The 23,580-nt window shown below is 35.5% G+C and overlaps 1 long non-coding RNA gene across 4 annotated transcripts in view; it reads right to left on the minus strand.

Moving 5' to 3' along the window:
- LOC147374286 (uncharacterized) overlaps nucleotides 1-19,796 on the minus strand; it is a 394,034-nt gene extending 374,238 nt beyond the window's left edge. For 2 of the 4 annotated variants that reach the window (XR_015162600.1, XR_015162598.1), the window contains exon 1: nucleotides 19,578-19,796. This is a non-coding gene — a long non-coding RNA (uncharacterized LOC147374286). The remainder of the gene's footprint in view (nucleotides 1-19,577) is intronic. The other 2 variants (XR_015162596.1, XR_015162597.1) reach the window with 1 other exon arrangement.
- Between the last annotated feature and the right edge of the window lie 3,784 nt (nucleotides 19,797-23,580).

The following is a 23,580-nucleotide window of genomic DNA, read 5'->3' on the forward strand; positions in this document are numbered from 1 at the left end:
CATGAGTCAGTATAGCATGTGGTTTTATCACTTAATAATGTATTCCATTATAAAACATTCTAAGTAAAACTTTCTAAACTTTGAACTTGATCTTCCACTCTGTCCTACTCTACTTTTTAATAGTATGCTTACCAATCAGTCATCTTCCTCATAAACCAGTTCTGAGACAATCCAGAAAGATACTCACAGTCATGATATAATAGCACCTTTGTCATGGAACTTAGGCTCCCACCTCTTTAATGCACATTTCATAAGCATTTGGGGGGCACTAAGTTGTTAGTTTTATGTTTTCTGTTTTAAAAGAACCAGAAGGTGAAGAAGATTACCTTTGGCAGTTCTGCTCCATGCCATCACTTTGTTGTCATTCTTGGAATGTCTCAGAAGGTTTTATTAGGTAAAGGCCTCTATAAATTCCAGGTGCTAACCATATGTTCATCATTGTGCCCACAAACAGAAAACAGTTTTATTTTCAAATCTGACTTCCTTGTGTAAGTACATCAAATCCTGCAGACTTGTTAGTACATCACTGTGAAAATCTTTACATAGTGTGAACTTTCTTTGTGAGCTGTTTCAAGCCAAAGAAACAGAACAACTTATTTGTATTCTCCCATTGTTCTACTGTATCTGAGAAGAGTGTGGAAATATAGTGGAATATTGTGGAAATATAGGAAGGAATTTGCTATTTACCCTTCTTAATTTACCCAATTCACCTGAGGCAAGTGGAGTTGGGGAGGAAATAGAATTTCTACCTTGTTAGTTTTACCCTCATTTAAGACTTGTTATGATTCTCTTTTGGGAACTATCAATAACTAGTTCCATTCCAGAAGCTGCCACTCTATAGTTCCATCAAGATTGCTACTTGGTCCATCTACCATCTGAGATGCCAAGTCTGGTAACAGTAGAGAGACAGTCAGATGACCCTGGACGCCCTGATCTAATCTTAACTGTAGTTTTCATTCACCTCCTTCGTTGGGTCTTTTGGAAAAAGAATGAAACAGAAGAGATCAAAAACAAACCAACAAAAATTAGAGTGATCCTCAAAGATAAAACACACACCGAAACATCTAAGTGAAATAGGAGGAACCAAATCTCCTCTTAGTTGTATTTAGTGATAGTTTATAGTATCCCAGCACTTCTGTTCAGTTTTGTGCTCAAATAAATCAAAAGAATAGTTCAATTATCTTTAAGTGAGTGACAAGTTGTTTGCAGAAGAGAAGCACAAAGTTATTTTGTTTTCAGAGTCAATGTAAATTGAATTATTTATGTAATTGGTTGTGGCACAACAGAGAGAAACTAACACGTAGTTTTGTTGTTGTTTAGTCACTAAGTCCTGTCTGACTCTTTGTGACTCCATGGATCTACAGGTCCATGGGGCTGCAAAGAGGAACAGGGATCAAACCTAAGTCTCCTGCATTGGGAGGTAGATTCTTTACTGCTGAGCCACCAGGGAAGCCCTAGTAAGTACAATATTCCTTTACTTGGAATAGTTTTTTTTTTTTTAATTTGAACTATGAATATTTACTTATTTGGATTAAAGCTTTTAAGTTTCATTACAAGGCAAGAAAGCCTATGTGTATAGCAAGTCTATCTTAGACTTCAAATATTTTATATTATGGTAGTAGCAAATTATACACTTGTATTGGAGGCACAGATTTATTTAAGCTGGAAATCAGCTGCCTTTAAAATATAACTATGAACTGAATTTTGACAGCTGTGTTTATTAACAGCATGATCTTGATACATATATTAGTTTATAATAGTCCTTTACCTATGCACAAACATTGGTTATATGAACTAGTGGAGAAAATTTGTGAATTACGAGACAAATCTTTGGAAGTGAGGGATAATTCTGAAATATGCATATTGTATAGTATTACTTATGAAATAAATACTTCAGTTCAGTTCAGTTGCTCAGTCGTGTTCGACTCTTTGCGACCCCATGAATCGCAGCATGCCAGGCCTCCCTGTCCATCACCATCTCCTGGAGTTCACTCAGACTCACTCACTGACTCACAGAGTCAGTGATACCATCCAGCCATCTCATCCTCTGTTGTCCCCTCTTCCTCCTGCCCTCAATCCCTTCCAGCATCAGAGTCTTTTCCAATGAGTCAGCTCTTCGCATGAGGTGGCCAAAGTACTGGAGTTTCAGTTTTAGCATCATTCCTTCCAAAGAACACCCAGGACTGATCTCCTTTAGAATGGACTGGTTGGATCTCCTTGCAGTCCAAGGGACTCTCAAGAGTCTTCTCCAACACTACAGTTCAAAAGCATCAATTCTTTGGCACTCAGCTTTCTTCACAGTCCAACTCTCACATCCATACATGACCACAGGAAAAACCATAGCCTTGACTAGACAGACCTTTGTTGGCAAAGTAATGTCTCTGCTTTTGAATATGCTATCTAGGTTGGTCATAACTTTCCTTCCAAGGAGTAAGTGTCTTTTAATTTCATGGCTGCAGTCACCATCTGCAGTGATTTTGGAGTCTAAAAAAAGAAAGCCTGACACTGTTTCCACTGTTTCCCCATCTATTTGCCATGAAGTGATGGGACCAGATGCCATGATCTTCGTTTTCTGAATGTTGAGCTTTAAGCCAACACTTTAACTCTCTTCTTTCACTTTCATCAAGGGGCTTTTTAGTTTCTCTTCACTTTCTGCCATAAGGGTGGTGTCATCTGCATATCTGGATAAAAATATAAAGCCTACCTCCACCTTTTTTATCCCCTGTACATGTCCTTCTTGTTTCACTATCTGGGTCCAGGAAGAATGCATGTCATCCCTTAACACAATTATGAAACTCCTATTCCCACAAAACCTGGTTTCTGTCTTTTAAGCTATTCTTTTTACTCAATTCTTGTCCTTAACATTTAATAGACTATTGCCAAATGAGATAGGATTCGTGTCAATTAAATAAATAATTAAATCAACTAAATACTTAATAAGGACTAGTTATATGGGTGTTTCCTTTAGCATGCATGTGTTAACATTTTACAAGTAGAAATTTATAGTGCTGCTATATAAGCTTTATTTTAAATTTTCTAATAATGAAGCCAATAATTTTATTCCAAATAAAATAATTAATTCAGTTACCTGCCTAAGAAATATTTTAAAAGGTTATTCCCTTTACCTTTATAGATTAAACCTCAAGTTAGATATTTGTAAAGTTAACCACTCCTAGTGAACTACATGTTTTTACCATTTAATAGACTCAGATTTCCTTGTGAGATTAGAAAATTAAACATAAAGCAGATAATAATAAATTCAAAACTCCAAGGCCTCTTTTCTAACGCAGTCAATGTTCATATTTTTTTCCTCTCTTTCTCTAGTATTTCTGGATAATAGCCTGGAGTTTAGCATTTACTGAATGTCATGTGTGTGCAATCTTTGCTTATTTTGTTTCTTTAGTCATGGAAACCTACTGAGGGCATGTGCTGGGTATCATGCCTCTTTCATATACCTACATGCACCCAGCACAGTGGATAACTTCACTTGACAAATTCAGGAATGAAGCAATGTAAATACTTTTTTCATCAATTCCTTGGTTAACAGTAATCTCTATAGGGGAAAAAAAAATATTTGCTTGGCCATTTATTATTTTTCCTAGAAAACAATTCTCCTTTATAAAAGAATGCTGTTTTATTAACTATTACTGGTTTCCTAACTATTCTCTCTTCCCTGTTTTAAGTGTCAGTTTTAAAAAAATATAGCTTTCTGTCTCTGCTACAACTTTTGTTCAGTCTTAAATTTGTGCTAATTAAGGCAGATTTCCTTCAACTCACTTTCACAACTACATTCTTGTTAATGACATGCACTCTCGGTAACTCAGTGCTGAACAGAGTCCACTGTAATTGGGAAGGAAATTATTTCCATTGGTATCCCTTGGACCCAGAGCTAGAAATGACATTTCGTTATACGTGGTGACATGGCCTCTCCTCTAAAGGAGAAATAAAAAAGTATTTCCTACAAATAGGCAACAGGCACCTGACCTGTTGGATCAGGTTACATCGGGTTATGTTGTGTTACATGATGTGACATGCCCTGAAGTGACCTGAGGCAATGTCATTTTGTGTTACCCTGGTAGAACACTGCTGCTCTTTATTACACAACCATGGGAAGGCTCATCAGCAGTGGTCATGAAGCATTTTCATGCCACCTTTGCAAAGAAGTAGAGAATTAGCCATGCTCTGATCTGTTCCTCCTAGGAATCATTTAAGGAAATCAAAGGGCATAAGAATCCCCAGAGTCACACAAGCTTCCATCGCTTTAAAAAGTGGAATTAAAATGCTCAGTTACATAAGAGAGGCATGTGTTTACGTGACAAAGGTTCACACATGGCTAAGGAACAACTTAAACTCTCAAAAATGTTCCATTATAAATGATTCCAGGAGTTTTAAAATAATCACATAATTTTCAGATTGGTTTGCCTACTTTTTACATAAGGTTTGTTCCTAATTACTCTTCTGGTGATTAAAAGTTGTCCTTTAAAACTAAATATTATGTAAATTAGAAGTCTCAATTAAAAGGTGTCATAAAAGTACCTCTTTAGTCTTATCCTTGAGTTTATTTTTTTCATCAAGACAGTGGATCTCAGTAAGAAACTGTCTTAAATTATTACATTATGTGATAGTATATAGAAGGAAACCATTGTGTGTGGTCACTTTTTATAATGATTTTTACTGGTATTTTCCTATTAATATATCTTACATATAAATTCAATTTTAATGATCTGCATAAAGAATGGAACAATATTACATAGGTACATCTGTCTAGTGATTTTAGAGTAATTACTGGTGCATGGAACAGAATATAACCTTTTGGTTACATTCTGCAGTAAAAGGAATAGGTTAGAGAGGTTTTTATGCAAATTAGAAATGCTCTGTGTTGGAAGCCTAATTGTACTTTTTATTGTTAGACAAGTCAATACTGCTTTAATACACATTTTATAAGCTTCTTGCTGAAATTGTATATGAAAGGGATTGGTTTCCATAGATGAAAGGCATAATCTTAACAATGAGGGCACATAAGCAGAGTGGTTGAAGTACTGATAAAGGATTTGTTAGCTCCAACACAGAATAAGTCTTATTAGCCTCATTAGTCACCACTGTTTGACCCACTACTATTAACTGTGCGAGTCATACACATTGCAAACTAAGACAGAGCATCACTGTGTTTGGCCATTTAGAATAAATATAATCTAACATGAAGAGCGTTTCAACTGCAAAAATTGAAGGACTGTATCTGGTCCTTTGGTTTCCCCTTCACTTCAAGGGAATTATTTGAATACTGGGAATCTTAACTTTCAAAAACATTTGATATTTATATCATCAAGATTCAAAAATGTAATGTTCAGCTTCTTTTTGTAATCAACACAACTTATGTGTAAGAGGAAATGCAAACACAAGGGATTATTGGTTATAACATTATGAAAATATAAAAGAATAAAAGAACAAACAAGTTGTAGGGAATTCAAATCAGGTACTTTTATCTTTCATGTCATTTTCATTTACAATTGATTGTGTCTTTCCATTCAATAATGGGATAGGTTAAGAATGGTGGTTGTTACACAGAATAAAATATTGCTAGGAAGAAAATTCAAGAAATCATAAAAGAAGAGGAACAAAACACCAGTGCCAATGCCTTGGTTTGTATAACAGGTAGGGTTCCAGCAGTGTTGGGATGAATAATGTGGCTGCACTAAGTCCTATTTTCAGGACCTGCTTTTTTTAAACCTCATGATTCTTTTTTTTTTGCAACCTATATTTAAATTTGTCTGCCTAAATTAATAATTTCTGTTGTTCTCAATTAAGAATCCTGACTAAATCATATATACCTTAGTTTGCATTGAGAACAAATACTTATTAAAGATATATATTTTAATTCAATAAATTATCATCTGAATTAAAGGCAATCAAACAGAAAGCTACAAACCAACATAGAAACTTCTTAAAAATGTATGTAATCATGTAATTGGGAAAGAAATTAGCTCATTCATGAACTACTAATACTTATGATATTCTAAAAGCTGCTCTGGGCAACTGGTAGTAAGGAAGGAAGTTCTGAATCCCAGATTTATTTTGAAAATAGAGCAAATAGAACATGCTCATGGATTTGATGCAAATGTAAGAATATACAGGGTGTCAATAATTTGTTTTGGCAATTAAAATTTTTGGTATGCCTAGTTACTGAAAAATTGAAGGCTAAAGGGAGAACAGATTTATGGACAACAAAGATCAAGAATTTGGCTTTGAGTTTGGTTTGAGATACCAATGAGATATCTAACTAGAAATGCTGATGAGTATGCTGAATGCTTAACCCTGCATCAGCCTGTAAGAGTCTGTGATAGGGAGAATCATGGCACCTCAAAGATGTTCACATCCTACCCCACTAGAACCTGCAAAGATGTTAGTTTACACAGCGAGGGGCTTAAGATGGCTAGTCAGTTGACCATAAAATAAGTAGATTATACTGGATTATTACAGTTGGTCCAAAGTAACCACAAGGGTCTGTAAATGTGGAAGTGGGAAGCAGAAGTGCCATTGTCAGAGTGATGTGTGTATGTGCTCAGTCATTCAGTCATGTCCTATTCTTTGCAACCCAGTGGACTGTAGCCCACCAAGCTCCTCTGTCCACAGGATTTTCCAGACAAGAATACTGGAGTGGGTTGCCATTTCCTTCTCCAGGGGATCTTCCCGACCCCAAGATTGAACCCTTGTCTCCTGTATTGGCAGGAGGATTCTTTACCACTGGCCACCTGGGAAGCCCTTGTCCTCTGGATCTCAAGGATAAGTTTGCCCTGTTTTAATTTACTAAATCTGTGTGGTTCAGATATCAGAATGGCATTGGATTTCTCAGCATTAACAAGAGATGAGACAAATAACAAGCACAACAATAGCAATACCTTCTTCCTGAGACTACAGATAGGAGAACCAAGTCTCCATGAGGCTATTTCAATGAAAATAAAAAGGATCTTATACATTTCAGAACTTTTGAGTAAGTTGAGAGGAGGCATGGGAGAAAGTTGGAAATGACAAGTCAATGATACACTTAGCTTTGTATGGTGCATGGACCAGCATGACAACTAGGTACGATGTCCGAGTGCTTTATTTTCCAAACTGGGATATTTTGAGAAAGAGAAAGAAGGTATTATTAATACTTATAGGCCTCCATCATAATTGGTTGAGAGCAAACTGAACGTATGGTCGCACTACACAGAGTTGGTTTCTTACAGTATGTAACGATCCCTCAGCCACTGGATAGTCAGCATGAAATAAGCAGCTGTGTTGCTTTCGAAAGCGTACCTAATTGATGAACATCTGGTGGCAGGTAGCCAGGCCATTAAAAATCAATTATACTCAATGACTTGCATCTGAGCCATACTGCACCAATCTCCTCGCACTCATCAGATCCACATGTTCCTGAATAAACACACGCACCACTCAAGCTAGTGCCTTTGAACTTTGCGTGGTTGGAAGTGAATTTCATCAGTGGCTTTCCTCTGACCCATAGCAGAGAGAAGAATTTCTGTTGATCTACCCCTGACTGTTGACAGGTCAAGAGACCAGGCAGCAGTTTGAATAAAGCTCTAAATTCAAGGGTACCTAGAGCATTCACTGCTCTGTGAAACTCGTCAGGGTAGCATAATATATAACATTAATAGCATAGGCTGGGTAACAAAATAAGGAGGGAATGATGATCAGGGACTAGATTTAGGGTATGATAAGGAAATAAGTTACTAATTATGGAGAATGTGGAAAAGCTTCCTTTACAAATCTCAGCTGAGAAGTTGGATTTATGTTTCTAGATTCTCTGCAGCAATTAGTGAACAATTTTCCTGCTCTTTTGAGATGCACAGTCCAAAGAGCTGTACTGTTAAGGAAAGTGGGTTGAGAGAAGAAGATGGACCTGTTGCCTAAACTACCACCCCCAATGAAAACCAAAATCTCCTGATTAGAAGTATCCTTGAATTGTAACTTGAATGGCAACAGAGATGTCTGTAATAAATCCTAGACTTTTGTCAGGTCATGAGAGTGATTGTGAAGAAGTCATTTAAATGGAAGATAAATTTTATTTTAAAATTAACTTTCCATTAATAATCAAAGAACTACTTCTAAATACAAAAAGCTCTGGAAACACAAAAGCATGCTTGTTACGGGGTCAGGAGGCAAGCATCATTCTTTACCCGTTCAACAACTAACATACTAGTCACAAAGAAGGGTTTTAGGAAAAAACAGAAGTGAGATTTAGAAGGAATCTGGACAAAAATGTGAACGATTCCATTGTGAAATATATAAACAATTAGATCTCTTCTATGAACATGGTTTAAGGAAACTTTCCTGTAGGTCAGTGTATAGTTTTAAACACAAAATACATAAAATAAGAGAGCTCATTATCTTGACTTTATGCTTCAAACACGTTTTTCCCTCCATTTTAAACTGTGATAATGACTGTCTATTTGCAATGAGAGTTCTTAAATTTGGAAAGAAGCTTAGAGATCATTTAGTTCAACCCTCTTATTTATAGTTAACATAATTGAGGCCTTGAAGGGTGACCCCAGGTCAGCCTTACCTCAGGTCATGCACCTTATAAATGGAGATTGGAGACTCAAAGCCAGATCTTCTGGCTCCAAGTCCACTGCTGTATTTTTTCAACTGTTTTTAAAATGTAAGGCTTATATTTCATATTGACATGTTTATGAAGAGCTAAGCCTGATTATGGCATAATATAACTTAAAGCCATATTGAATCTTTGGAACTGAAATATAAGCAAACTAACACTTGTTAAGCTAGTTAACTATTCTTCCTCCTAATGGGCTTAATAATCCATCATTTGACCTTTGTAATTTCTTCTCATGCACACTAATACAAATATGACATATACAGCCTTATGGCTATGTACATACTACAATATTCATAAATATATATATCTTAATTTTACATTGTAAAATATAGAGTATCTAGGAAAATGAGGTCAGAATTTGTCAGTAATCAATACATATATGAGAATTGTATAAGCTACTGTTCTTAAAATTAATAATTTTCATTTATGCTAAATAGCTAGATATTTTAACATAACGTTTAGTGGTTGAATTTTCATCTCTGTATTTAAAGCTATCTACTTATTCATCAAAAGGCAGTTTCAGTTTCACTCCAGTCCTAGAAATAATCATTCAAGCACTTTATTGTATGGTGTGACTTTTTCTGACAACATCTGTTGCTCTGAAACAGTAAAGTACCCAGAGTGACAAAGAGGGTGTTTGCTACTATTTTACTCATGCTGAAAAGATGGGCCAGAGAGAGCTGTACAACCCATAACAATGTGAAAATCTTTATATGAAGTTGTTCACCAGAGACTTGTCAATAGGCTGAGCCATATTGGATCTGGCAGTCTTTCTACTGGGACAGTATTTGCCTTGAAGTACTATCTTTTCTCTTTTTCAATGTCAGCCTGAAGGCTCTTAGACAACATATGTTCATTTCATGTCTTAGAGATATTGCTTCTGGTATTGCAAATACATTACCACATTGAACGCTTTTGTAAAACAGATGGTACATATTAAGGTCTCTGTTTCTTGTTCTATTTCTATAACAATGGCACTGCATTCTTCACGTTGACAAAAGTATCATCAACATCACGCAGTGCAGCCCTAGATTATGTCAGGATGGTAAATGAACACTTCAAACAGAGAGATCAATGATGAAGGTGAACCAAATTCTTTTGAGAACTCCAAACTGAAATTGGTCCTCTCTTAAAATTACTCTCTTAAGACTTGAGTTAGGAAATATCCAGTTCTTTTTAAAAGCCCTCTATCAAATGATTTTCAAGTAAAACAACAGAATATGTACAGAATCATCAACTTTCAGAAATGAAATTTTGAAGTAGACTCCACCAACCTCTGGGTCAGGCCAATCTCTGTCAGTACAGTGATATCTTAATAATTAAACTGTTGATGTATGCTTTTTAGAAAAGTCATTTAACACTAACTAGAATCACTCTTGAAAAGCCAGGCAATCATTAGGATTGAAAATCAGGTTTGGGTTTATGTAAATAAGTTTGTGGTATTAGCTGTGGTTCTCATAATATTTATTTAGAACATTCTATAATGTTCACTAAGGGGAAGAACTGTTGAAAGCAGTTATGGATTCAGCAAATCCCTATCATACACGTGTTTTTATCTACAAAAATGACTCCTAATCTCTGCTTCTGGATAGAAAGACCTTAAAATAAGTATATTCACTTTTATAAAGTTCTATTTTTAAATTTTGTCTACTACCTTTTATAGGTGTCTTTTGTTTTAGTTGAAAGACTTAACCACACACAACAAAAGAACAATGATATATAAAATCCCTATTCTATGACAGGCACTTTACTAAATACTAGGATATAACAGAGTTGGGGGAAGGAATTCCTATCCCTATGGAGCTTACATTCTAGGAGACATGGAAGATAAACTTTAAAATTTATTATGTTATTAGAACTAAACATTGCAAGCTACAAAGAAGAGGAACAACTGCTTTTCTTTAACAGGTAAGATAAAAATAACTTGACCTGCTTTTTAAATATAAACATTTGAAGCATAACTCACAAGGAATAGAAGAGTAATAGAAGATCACGTGTGCATCCACCAAACTTACACTGTTCTGGACCATGGCTACGTAATGAAAGGGGTTTTCAATTTATTTCAGCCAATCATGATTTCTTTTTTTTTTCCCACAAAAGTAAAGCATTCTCAAAAAAGAGATTTTACTGGAAGAGTTGAGGTTTCAATGCCCTTTAAAATCACATACAATTTTAAGGTTCTGTGAATATGATTGTCATCAGCAAATAATCTTTCAGTATCTTACATGTGTAAAATATTCTGGTAGACCAAGGCAAACGAATGAATTAAGATTTTGTTTAAAAGCCTGAAATTTAATAAAGCAGGGCACATATGAAAGGCTGAATGATAGAACAAGATAGAGAGTGCTGCTGCTGCTAAGTCACTTCAGTCGTGTCTGACTCTGTGCGACCCCATAGATGGCAGCCCACCAGGCTCCCCCGTGCTAGGATAACTTAAATGATGTAAAAATCTAAAGGCTTGGGGCTGGTGCACTGGGACGACCCAGAGGGATGGTATGGGGAGGGAGGAGGGAGGAGGGTTTAGGATGGGGAACACATGTATACCTATGGCGGATTCATTTCGATATTTGGCAAAACCAATACAATATTGTAAAGTTTAAAAAAAAAAAAAAAAAGAAGCACTGAGCAAATAAAAGGCAAAAAAAAAAAATCTAAAGGGCTGTGAAATCAGGAAAGGAAATAATTATTATCAAAGATGTATTCAAGAAGACTTCATAGAATTAAGTGAGAATTAAGATTAATCTTAAAGAGTTATATATCACATGGCTAATAGCTTACTGTCTTTCAGTTTTACGGTAATGTCTTGTTTGGAGGCATGTTACATGAAACAGCATTGCAGTAATACATAAGGCAGTCACAAAGTATACATTTGCTTATTAAAGTACCTACATGAAGAGCAAGGAAAGAAGATTTAAATAGAGAATGCAGGTTTTCTCTGGCAAAGACAACTTATTTCCCCTTTACCATGACATGAACCACTATAATTAACTTCCCACGAGGTCCTGATGTATACGATACCATAACAGGTGTTCAGTCTTGGTCACTGTTGATAAGTTGTATACTTCATGCACTCCACAACAAAGCCATCCTTGTTGCAGGGACACACATTGCTGGGCCCACGTGTAACTTTTATTTCACCTGAGCTTTGAGTCAACTCACTTCAAAACCAGAAGTGACAGATATCCAAAGAGAGTCACTGGGATTCTTCTGGGAAGAATTCAAGCTTTGAGGTCATTTTGAGTGCTTCATTCATTAATCTCTACTCCAAACTTTCTTGACACCGATACTTTAGTTTTCTTCCTTTCTATATATTATCAAGTTAGATTATTAGATGCTGCCAAATAATTTTTATCACTCTTGACCTTTGAGGTCAAGTATAATAGAAATCACAAATTTTTGCCCACTGAGATGACTCAGATGTTACATTTCAATAACAACCCACTTCTACCTGGTATGACATATCATGAAGTTCCAACTATAGTCTAAGCTTGAGGTTTTTTTTAATCTTCAGCTTGCCATTGAGTAGAAATTATAAGGCCATATATGTGGTTTCAAAGGATGAGTAATACCTTAGGAATAGGCACATTATAGCAACAACTTTTTATGTTTCGTTCACCAGAATTACATCACATACTTATTCCAAAAGTATTCTTGGGAAGAGAAAGAGAATTTTCCAATTTTTAATTTTCCAGGCCATGTCAAGTTCAAATTTTAGTCACAATATTATAATGGAAGTTGGTTCAAGTTGGTTCAAACTGTCTTCCACAAGGGAGATATAAAAATAAGTATTTCAGAGGAACTTGGAGATCTATTTCTCAGGTTCTTCATGAAGATTCAAATTGTTTGGATCCCACTTTTCCCTTATACATGCTTTTTATACAATAAAAGTGACAAAGGTCAAAATCCAGTGACTATTATTATTCAGTAGGCCAAGGAAAAATTTTCAACTTGTGTTTTTTTTAATAATTTCAGCCTCACTATTCCCAGTAAAATAGTTTCTACATGAAGCCAAATTATGTGCTCTGCTTTTATTCTATGACTTGATAAAATATTTTTGAAATTATAGTCTGTTACTAACAAAAGACTAAGTATTCTAATTTGGGGTTAAAAGAGAGAGGAAAGCTACCAATTTCAATACTACATGGATTGTTATGATCTTTTAATAGATATCTGGTCTAATTGCTAATATTTGATTAACATTAGTGTATTAGAATACAGATGCAAAGAATATACAACTAAAAGTGAGAGAGACGAGTCTAGAAACATGGCTCCACTACATTTTGAGTGAGTGAATGAGTGAAAGTCTCTTAGTCATGTCTGACTCTTTGCGACCCCATGGACTATATAGTCCATGGAATTCTCCAGGCCAGAATACTGGAGTGGGTAGCCTTTACCCTTCTCCAAGGGATCTTCTCAACCCATGGATTGAACCCAAGTCTCCTGCGTTGCAGGCAGATTCTTTACCAGCTGAGCCACAAGGGAAGCCCAAGAAACCTGGAATGGGTAGCCTATCCCTTCTCCAGGAGATCTTCTCTACCTAGGAATCATACCCAGGTCTCCCGTATTGCAGGTGGATTCTTTACCAACTGAGCTATCAGGGAAGCCCCCACTACATATTAGGAGTCTGCCTTTGGATGAGTCTTTGAACCAGTTAGTTCATTTTCCTCATCTATAAAAGTGGGAATAACAATACCTATTCTCAGACAGATTGAGAGGACTGAATAAGATACTGAATGTATAAGACTTAGAATGCACAAAACATATTGATAAAAATGCAATGCAATCACAATTAACATTATGATTAGTAACTAAGTTAACATAACTGTTTAAGATGATCTCCAAATTAGGCCAATTAGATCTGCTTTTCCTATGTGTGATACAAATAGAATATAAATTACTTATATTCAACTTTACATAACTTATACAACTTCAGGAATTTCCTTTAACATTTCTTGTGGTACAGATCACTTGTCAATGAATTATCTCAGTTTTCTTTTCTTTGAAAATATCTCTCTTTCACCTTTATTCCGAAAGGATAATTTTGTTGGATATAGAAGTGTGGGGTGACAGGTTTTACCGTCTGTATTTTAATGACATGTCCCAGTGTTTTTTGGGTTCCATAGTTTCTGCTAAATCAGGCAACATACAAATAGTGTTTCCTTTGTAAGTAAAAGTCAATATAGTCTTTTCTGCTCTTAAGTTTTTTCTTTCTGTTTTCACAAATTTGACTATAATGTACCTTCAAGAGGTTGTTCTTGTAATTATTCCTGAATGGATTTGCAGAGGCTCTTAAATATCAGCGTTTATGTTTTTACCAAATTTGCCAAGTTCCCAGCCCTTAGTTATTATTATTATTTTTTTCAGTCTTCTGTTAAAGCCTTTATTGAGTTTTTATTTTCAGATACAGAATTTTTATTATTTCTCATTTTCTCATTTACTGGGAATATATTTTCCTTTATGCTCTTTAGCATAATTATAATCATTGTTTTAAACCCTAGTTCAAATTTCAATATGCAGATATTTAAGAATTGGTGTCCTTATTGTTTCTTTCTTAAAAGGAATTCACATTTTCCTTATCTATCCACCAACTTTGGATACTATATTGGACTTACTGCCATATGTTTTGTAGTCTTTGGATTCTGTTATAGTCTTCCTAAGGGTGGTGATATATTTTTTTCAAATGGGCCATTAACTTGCTGGAACTCAACCAAAAAAATCTGTCTCCTGAGTAAAAGATCAAATGAAAGTTTAGTTGTTTTATATTGAGTTAGAGTATATCTTGGGCATTCATGATTTACAGCTCAGCTAGATACCTGAACAAAGTTGAAATACCAACTATGGGACTTCTGCTCTTTTTCTCTTCCTTCTTGGATTTCTCCCTCAGTATCCAGAGGGTGGTTGTCCAGAAATCTGTTGTTTGTCTTTTCAGATAATAAGAACTGTAAATTTTCTAATAGCTTTTCCTTTGGCTAAAAGTTAAAGAAAATGGGTAAGAATGTTATTCCTGTCATTGGAGTGTCCAGTTCCACTTATACTCTGCCCGCTTTTAATAATCCCTCAGGGCCTTTCAATCACTGTCTTTTGCATTTTGACCATTATTTATAGTTGCTTTCTATGGGAAGATTAAGTCAATTAACTGCTTAATTGAATGACACTTGAAATGGAATTCCTGCAGCATGATTTTTGAAGCTACCTAAATCCTTCCATAGAAACAGAACAAGTAGAATGGCAAAATTAAGTAACAACAGACAATATTTACAAAACACTTGGTGATAAATCATCTACATGAATGTAAAATAAGAGCAGATGGGGACAAAACATCAGTATCAGTAAGTACAACATGGCATTAATAGCTCTGTGGGAGGAAGAAAAGAAAAGCCAACAGTGAACCCCAAAGTATCCAACAGGCATTTATCAGAATAGGGGGCAGGTCAATCTGAAAAAGCAGCTGTAATTGAGAGAAGTCTAAACACTTAATGTCGTGAGAAAATACAACACATAGCAAGGTGAGAAGGCTGAAGCAGTCTTGGCGATAGGAATACTTAAAAACTAAAGACAGACAAAAACCTAAACTCTTTTCCTGCACAGAGACACATACAAAAAATAAACTGCTGAGACTAGAATGTAAGTTAAGCAAGCTGGCAAGAAAGAGAGCAGAATAGAGAAAAGGCCCAGGTAAAAGCTGTAAGGACAGAAAGGCAAGTAAACCTCACAAAGTGTTTTGATCTTTTCCAAAAACAACCAAATCAGGATTGGAAAAGACTCTGACGCTGGGAGAGATTGGGGGCAGGAGGAGAAGGGGACGACAGAGGATGAGATGGCTGGATGGCATCACTGACTCGATGGACGTGAGTCTGAGTGAACTCCGGGAGTTGGTGATGGACAGGGAGGCCTGGTGTGCTGCGATTCATGGGGTCACAGAGTCGGACATGACTGAGCGACTGAACTGAACTGAACTGAAGGTCATGAAAATAGGATAACTATCCTGACCACTTGTTCCCAAAAGTTTAAGTAAACTAAACTTATGTAAAAATGTACAATGTAAAAGGAATCCTATACAACATTTAAGAAGAAAATAATATTCTCATGGATAACAAAAGCATGCCCAAAAAAGTTCACACAAAACATAAAAATTGTAACCAAATATTTAAAAATAGGCAAAATGAAAATAAATAGAAAATGTGGAAAAAAAATGAGAATTAGAAACAGAGTGCAAGAGAAAAATAATCTGTAAAAAAATGAAATGAAATTAAAAATCATTTCACAAAGGAACAAAGTTATACCATATGAAGAAACAGAAGAGTGAATAAACAGCAGCCATCTTAAGAGAAATAGAATGTGATAAGGAACAAATTTTAAAACCAAAGAAATCACATGCGGTACTTTGGCTATGGTGCTAAGTAGAGGTGAGTGAATCCACTTTGTGAGGAAAAATATATTTAGCTGAACAAACTTCTCAAAAATAACTATTTAACAGAATTTAAATAGACTAAAGATATAAAACACATCAAAAAGTATTTTTAAAAAATTGCTTGGACTTTGGTTAAAATAGCAGTAATTTCTGCCCCTTCTGTCTTCAAATAATACCACTCCCCCATCTCACCCCATACCCCGCCCCACACACATACGCACATTCCCTCACATTTCGTTGTTGAGATCTGTAGCTTTGCCAGAGGATATATATTGCTGCAAAATCAGCTGCTTTACTGTCAGAAAGATAGTCAATTTCCACTACATGATTAAAATTTCTAGCTTTGTCAGCCAAACCTGGCATTTCTAGAACACAACAAATTCCCACAGAAAATAAATGGGAAAACTTACAGTTGGGGTGAGTGGCAAACCAGCCAGAAATTTAAGAGATATCCCAGGAGAATATGGAAGAACCAGTTAAGTCCTACACACATCCCTGGCTGACTAGAAAACTCTGAACATATATATACAAGAGGACTCAAAGGAAAATAGTGGAAATTAAAAGGCAAAGAGAGCTGAGGAGTAGATGAGCATTGAATGTACTCTTCAACTCATACACATATCCATCACAGCCTATGAACTTGAAAAATTTTTATACAACCTCTGCTTACATCATTGACTACCTCATAAGCCATGTAGTCACAGGACAAAGCAAAAGAATCCACACTTTAAAAAATCAAAATAAAAGAACTGAGCATGTATCAGCAATCACAAACAACAGGAGAAAGATGTCTACAAATAAGTATAGTTACATTTCGAAAATAAATCATAACCACCTCCCCTGCAAAAAGCCAAACAACAAAAAGAAGTTAAGAAAAAAATCAATTTGAAGTTAGTAGCATATATCATCCAAACTGTTTAGATTTCAACCAAAAATCAGGAGAAATTCAAAGAAACAGAAACTTGTTATCCATATACTCTTCACTAGAAACTCTAATGATTTTAAACTCTGTACTTAGCAAACAAAGACTTCAAGGAAGCCATGTGTGTGTGTGGAACATTCTATAGGTGAATGATTCTTTTATTTTTGTGTTACTTATAAAATAAGTTGTGTGATTTCAAATATTTGGAGATTTCCCAAATTTTTGTTATTGATTTCTATTTAATTCTCATTTATTTAGAGATTTTTTTAAAACAATATTTCATCCCTTGTAAGTTAATATTTAACATGGCTTATTTCATGCTCTGGCATAAGGTGATGAAAGTGTTCATAAATTATTGTGATTATTCAATAATTATCTAAATTTACTAAAAATGATGAAGCTGCACACAAAGTGGGTGAACTTTACAATATATAAATTACTTTCCACCCCAATTAAGATGTTTAAAAAGCTACAAAAGGAATAGCAAATTTCAAGAGAAAGTCACCGATACACAATGTAAGGAAAAAAGATGCAATATATGTACAACAGGTATCCTCAAAGAAGAAAACTGAAGCCATGGAAGAGAACTACTGAAATTTGCAACTCAAGGACTGCTCCTGAAACATACATATATATACATGTGTGTGTGTATATATATATATATATATATATATGTGTCACATATTGAAGTGCCTACCAAGGAGAATTCACTCAGAAAAACTGACAACAAAACACATTTTGCAGATCCAAATATGTATCATTGTTTGAAATAAGGCCAACAAAAAACCCAATCTATTAACTGATCAAATTAAGGGCAAAGGAGAGGAAACACAAATATTAAAAATGAGTGGAAAATAATTGAAGAATTTTTTAAGATAAAGAATATATTTGCACATCCCTTCAAATATACTTTAAAACCAAAATGAAACAAATTTTTTAAAAAGACATACACTGCTTACCTAGTTGACTCAGTGGAGACAGATAGTCTGAACAGGCCAATCATCATCAAGGAAACAGAGAAAATCATTTAAGGCCTTGTTTCTCCTCTTCCAGTACACACAATAAATCACCACGATCAGTATTTCCACCAGGTACACTACCATACATTTATATACCATGTAATCTACATGTTACTTAAGCTATTCCAAAGAATAGAAAAGGAAGGAAACTTCCAACTTTTTTTTTTCCTATTAAATATAACTATATAATTTGGGTAGACTACATTTCAACTGGGGCTTCCCAGGTGGCTCAGTGGTAAAGAACCCACTTGCCAGTGCAGGAGGCACAAGAGAGGTAGGTTTGATTCCTGAATTGGGAAGATCCCCTGGAGGAAGAAATGGCAACCCACTTTCTTGCCTGGGAAACCACATGGAGCCAGTCCATGTGGTCATACATTGTCGGACACAACTGAGCACACAGTATCAATTAAAAAACAAATTCTGTCTTTAACAACTTCACGGAGGTATAATTTTCATACCATAAAACCCACCTTCCCTGGTTGGTGAACTAAGATACCCCATGCCACAGAGCAAATAAGCCCCGCATGCCACCACAGGCACTGAGCCTACAGGCTCCAAAGCTGGTGTGCCACGTCTACAGCGTTCCTGCCCCACCACGGCAAAGAAAAGATCTTGCGTGACATAGCAAAGATCCCACTTGCCACAACTTAGACCTGATGAGGCCAAAGAAGTTAAAAAAAAAAAAAAAAAACTTCGTTTTAAACGTAAAAGTTAATAATTTTTAGTGAATTGCCAAGTTGTGCTTTTATCACCACAATCTGCTTTTAACATTTCCATCACTCCAGTAAGATCCCCTCACCCATTTGCAGCTAATCTTCATTCTCACCTCTAGCCCTAGGCAACCACTAATTTACTTTCCGACTCTAGAGAGTTGACTTTATTAGACATTTCATATAAATTAATTCATACAATAAGTTGCCTTTCCTGTCTGGCTTCTTTTATTTAGCATACAGTTTTTCAGGTTCCCCCATGTTGCAGCATATATCAGTACTTCTTTCCTTTCTTTCAAATTAATTATGAAAAGGAAGTTATAATAGTGACTTCAATATATGACACAAAAAATAACCAAAAATTAAAACACAGGTCTACTTCACTTCTAAATATCAAAGTAAAATTCTCTACTAAAATATCTGCAAACAGAATCCCACCATCTTACTAATAGAGTTAAGACAAGCACCCTTTTGATTATCTTCATGGACACAGGAAAACATTTGAAAAAATTTAACACCAACAAAACTGGAATTGATGGATATTTTCTTAACATGATAAAACATACATGGTTTAACTCAGAAGTCAGCCCCTAAATGTGGAAATAATAGAGGTTTTCAAAGTAAAGCCTGGAACAGATAAAGATTACCACTATATTCACTAGCATTGTTTTAAAGATACCAGCCAAAGCACTCAGAATCTTACAGATTGAAACTGGTATGACATGATCATTTTTTTCAGATGACATGACCAAATATATGCAAAACCTGAAAAGAATCAATAGCAAAAACACTGAAAACAGTAAGAAAATTCAATACATTTCAAGTGCATTGTATTCTATTGCTCCTGTAACAAATTACCAAAATATAATAGCTTTAAAACAACAACAATGTATTAACTTACAGTTCTGGGTCTCACTAGGCGTTGGCAAGATGACATACTTTCTGAAGGTTCTAGGGAAAAATCCGTATCCTGGCCTTTCCCAGCTTCTAGAAGCCATTCTTACTCCTTTTCTTGTGGCCCCTTCCATCTGCAAAGCTAGAAACAGCAACTCAAATCTTTCCCAGATCACACTGCACTAACAATTTTCTCTCCTGCCTTCCACGCCCGCTCTTACCTGATGCTGGTAATTACATTGGCCACACCTGTTTAACTAGGATAATCTCACTAAATTAAGGTCAGTTGGTTAGCAACACCTACTTCTATCTGCAACCTTAATTTCTCTTTCCATTTAATCTAACATACTCACGGATTCCAAGGATTATAATGTAGACACTTTTTTGTGCGTGTGTGAGAGGCGCACAACTTACTTACCCCTTTTATAACTTTTAGGAGGTTATAAAATGAACATACAGAAGTCAAATGTATTTGTGTATAAAAGCTGCAAAATTAAGAAGAAAGGGAGAAGGAGGAGGATGAGTATAAAGATAAGTACAAGGATGTGGGGAGAGGGGGTATGGAAGGAAAGGCTCCATTTATCATGTGTGTGTGTTTAGTCATGTCTGACTCTGCAACACGAGGGACTGTAGCCCACCAGACTTCTCTGTCCATAGGATGTTCCAGGCAAAAATACTGGAGTGGGTTGCCATTTCCTCCTCCAGGGGATCTTCCTGACCCAGGGATCAATCCCTCATCTTTGTGCCTCTTGCATTGGCAGGTGGATTTTTTTACCACTGAGCCACCTGGGAAGCCCATTTGTCACAGCAAAGAGAAAAATTTCAGAAACATAGATTTAACAAGAAATATACAAAACACTTATCAGCAAAAGAAAATGAAAGTCACTCAGTCATGTCGGACTCTTTGTGACCCCAGGGAATTCTCCAGGCCAGAATATTGGAGTGGGTAGTCTTTTCCCTTCTCCAGGGGATCTTCCCAACCCAGGGATTGAACCCAAGTCTCCTGCACTGCAGGCAGATTTTTTACCAGCTGAACCACAAGGGAAGCACAAGAATACTGGAGTGGGTAGCCTATCCCTCTCCAGCGGATCTTCCTGACCCAGGAATTGAACCAGAGTCTCCTGCATTGCAGCTGGAATCTTTACAACTAAGCTATGAGGGAAGCCCATCAGCAAAAGAAAATACTCATAAAAAGCTCAAAAGTAGACTTAGAAAAATGGGAAAATATATCATGGATTCAAATAGTAATATTCAATGTAAAGGTAGCATCTCTTAAGTTAATTTATATATTTAGAGAGAGAACTCAAACCTGAGATGGAAGCCATAGTCTTTCATTATCTAATCTCTAAACTGACATATCATCACTTTTGCCATACGCTATTGTATAGTAGTAAGCCACTAAATCCATCCTTCATCAAGGGTGGGAGAATTAAGCTTCACCTTTTACAAGAGCCGAGGACAGTATCAAAGAATATGATTTAATTTTAAAGCTACCACATAAATGCAATAAATAGAAAATCCAGATTTAAAAACTGCATGTGTGAATTTAATATATATACTATATAAATATATATAATCTAAAACAATTTTGTTTCTCAAATTGGCATAAAGGACATGAAATTTTAATAAGTAGTATTAGGGTAATTAGCTGTGAAAAGAAGAGGAGTGAAAGGCAAAGGAGAAAGGGAAAGATATACCCATGTGAATGCAGAGTTCTAAAGAATAACAAGGAGAGGTGAGAAAGCGTTCCTCAGCAATCAATGCAAAGAAATAGAGGAAAACAATAGAAAGGAAAAGAATAGAGATCTCTTCAAGAAAATTAGAGATATCAAGGGAACATTTCATGCAAAGATGGGCTCAATGAAGGACAGAAATGGTATGGACCTAACAGAAGCAGAAGATATTAAGAAGTGGCAAGAATACACAGAAGAACTGTACAAAAAAGATCATCACGACCCAGATAATCATGAAGGTATGATCACTCACACTCACCTAGAGCTGGACATCCTGGAATGAGAAGTCAGGTGGGCCTTAGGAAGCATCACTACAAACAAAGCTAGTGGAGGTGATGGAATTCCAGTTGAACTATTTCAAATCCTAAAAGATGATGCTGTGAAAGTGCTGCACTCAATATGCCAGCAAATTTGGAAAACTCAGCAGTGGCCACAGGACTGGAAAAGGTCAGTTTTCATTCCAATCCCAAAGAAAGGCAATGCCAAAGAATGCTCAAACTACCACACAATTGCACTCATCTCACATGCTAGTAAAGTAATGCTCAAAATTCTCCAAGCCAGGCTTCAGCAATATGTGAACCGTGAACTTCCTGATGTTCAAGCTGGTTTTAGAAAAGGCAGAGGAACCAGAGACCAAATTGCCAATATCCGCTGGATCATGGAAAAAGCAAGAGAGCTGACTCATTTGAAAAGACCCTGATGTTGGGAAAGATTGAGGGTAGGAGGAGAAGGGGACGACAGAGGATGAGATGGTTGGATGGCATCAGTGACTCAATGGACATGGGTTTCGGTGGACTCCGGGAGTTGGTGATGGACAGGGAGGCCTGGCAGGTTGGAATTCATGGGGTCACAAAGAGTCGGACACGACTGAGCGACTGAACTGAACTAGGGTAATTGAATAGCCATGTAGAAAAAAATTGTAATAAGTACATTTCTCCCATCACAAGGATGATTTCTAAATGTATCAGAAATTTAAATATAAAAGTAAATACTAAAAGAAAACTGGTTCACTAAAAGAACACATAGGTAAATTATTTTCTAATGTGAGAACAGGAATCATCTTACTAAATATAACCCAAAATACAGAAAAAAAGATTTTATATAGAGACCCATACATAATATAGTTTACCTGTTACCTATATACAAGCATACATACATGTGCATATTATAAACTTTCACATGGCAAAAGGTATCACAAGCTAAAGAAAGAAAAATGAAAACTGGAGAAACTAGGGAAAATATTTGTAATATATATCCTGGTCAGAGGGTTAATATTTTTAAAATACATTTAGCTTTTACAGAGAGAGAAGAAGAACTCTGTATAAAATGTGCTAGTGAATGAATAGGTTCTAAGAAAAGCAATACAATACCACTTAATTGTATTAAAAGAAACTTAACCTCATACAATTTAAAAGAAATGTAAATTAAAGCTACAGTGGGACCCCAATCCTTTTAGCTATTATATTGGCATGAATCTAAAAGTTAGTATTCATTTATATTGGTGAGGTTATGATGAGAAATATGTATTTGAATACATTATCAGTGTGTCTTTGGTAGCTGTCAATCCTTCTTCTAGGAGTCTATCCCATACATAGGCACACTGACAAAAATATGAAAATATATATGCACAAGGTTACTAATAATATATAAAGAAAACAACTCCAATGTTTCTTAATAGGAAACTGAATTATTTATTTTAACTCCACACAATAATTATACTCTATAATCTATTAAGAAGAGATATATTGAACATCACCAATTAAACAAGGTGGTGGTACAATACACATTTATTTTATCTAAGTAAATGAGCATATAAATATGCATTTAAGCATAAAAAATGGATAAATCATTAAATTTGGTCACCTAAAGTAGGAGGAAGAGAGTAGAGTAAAAGGGATAATGTTAAAAGATTATCTTCTTTGAATGTACTTGTTTTGTTAACTTTGTAACTCTCTAAATATGTTACATTAGTATAAAATTTAATTGAAAAACAATTTTTAAAAATTGAAAAGGAAATAAAAAAATGAACCTAAATGCATATTGAGTTGCTGGCATAACCACACTAACAGTAACTGTAAGTGATTTTAAAACACAGCAATTTGATTGTACATCCCTAGTAGGATATACAGAACTGTAACCAATTCTTACTGTTTTCAGTAATGATATTATTGGTCACAGCATTTCTATAGTCATTCTGAAATTGTTGTGTGCATATTATAAGATAATACTTTAATTCTATTATTCCTAATCTCATTGAGAACCAAGCTCTTCAAGATA

Source organism: Bos grunniens, chromosome 4, assembly GCF_055505025.1.
Source record: "Bos grunniens cultivar Pamir isolate PY7600 chromosome 4, Bosgru_T2T1.0, whole genome shotgun sequence".
Classification (NCBI taxonomy): domain Eukaryota; kingdom Metazoa; phylum Chordata; class Mammalia; order Artiodactyla; family Bovidae; genus Bos; species Bos grunniens.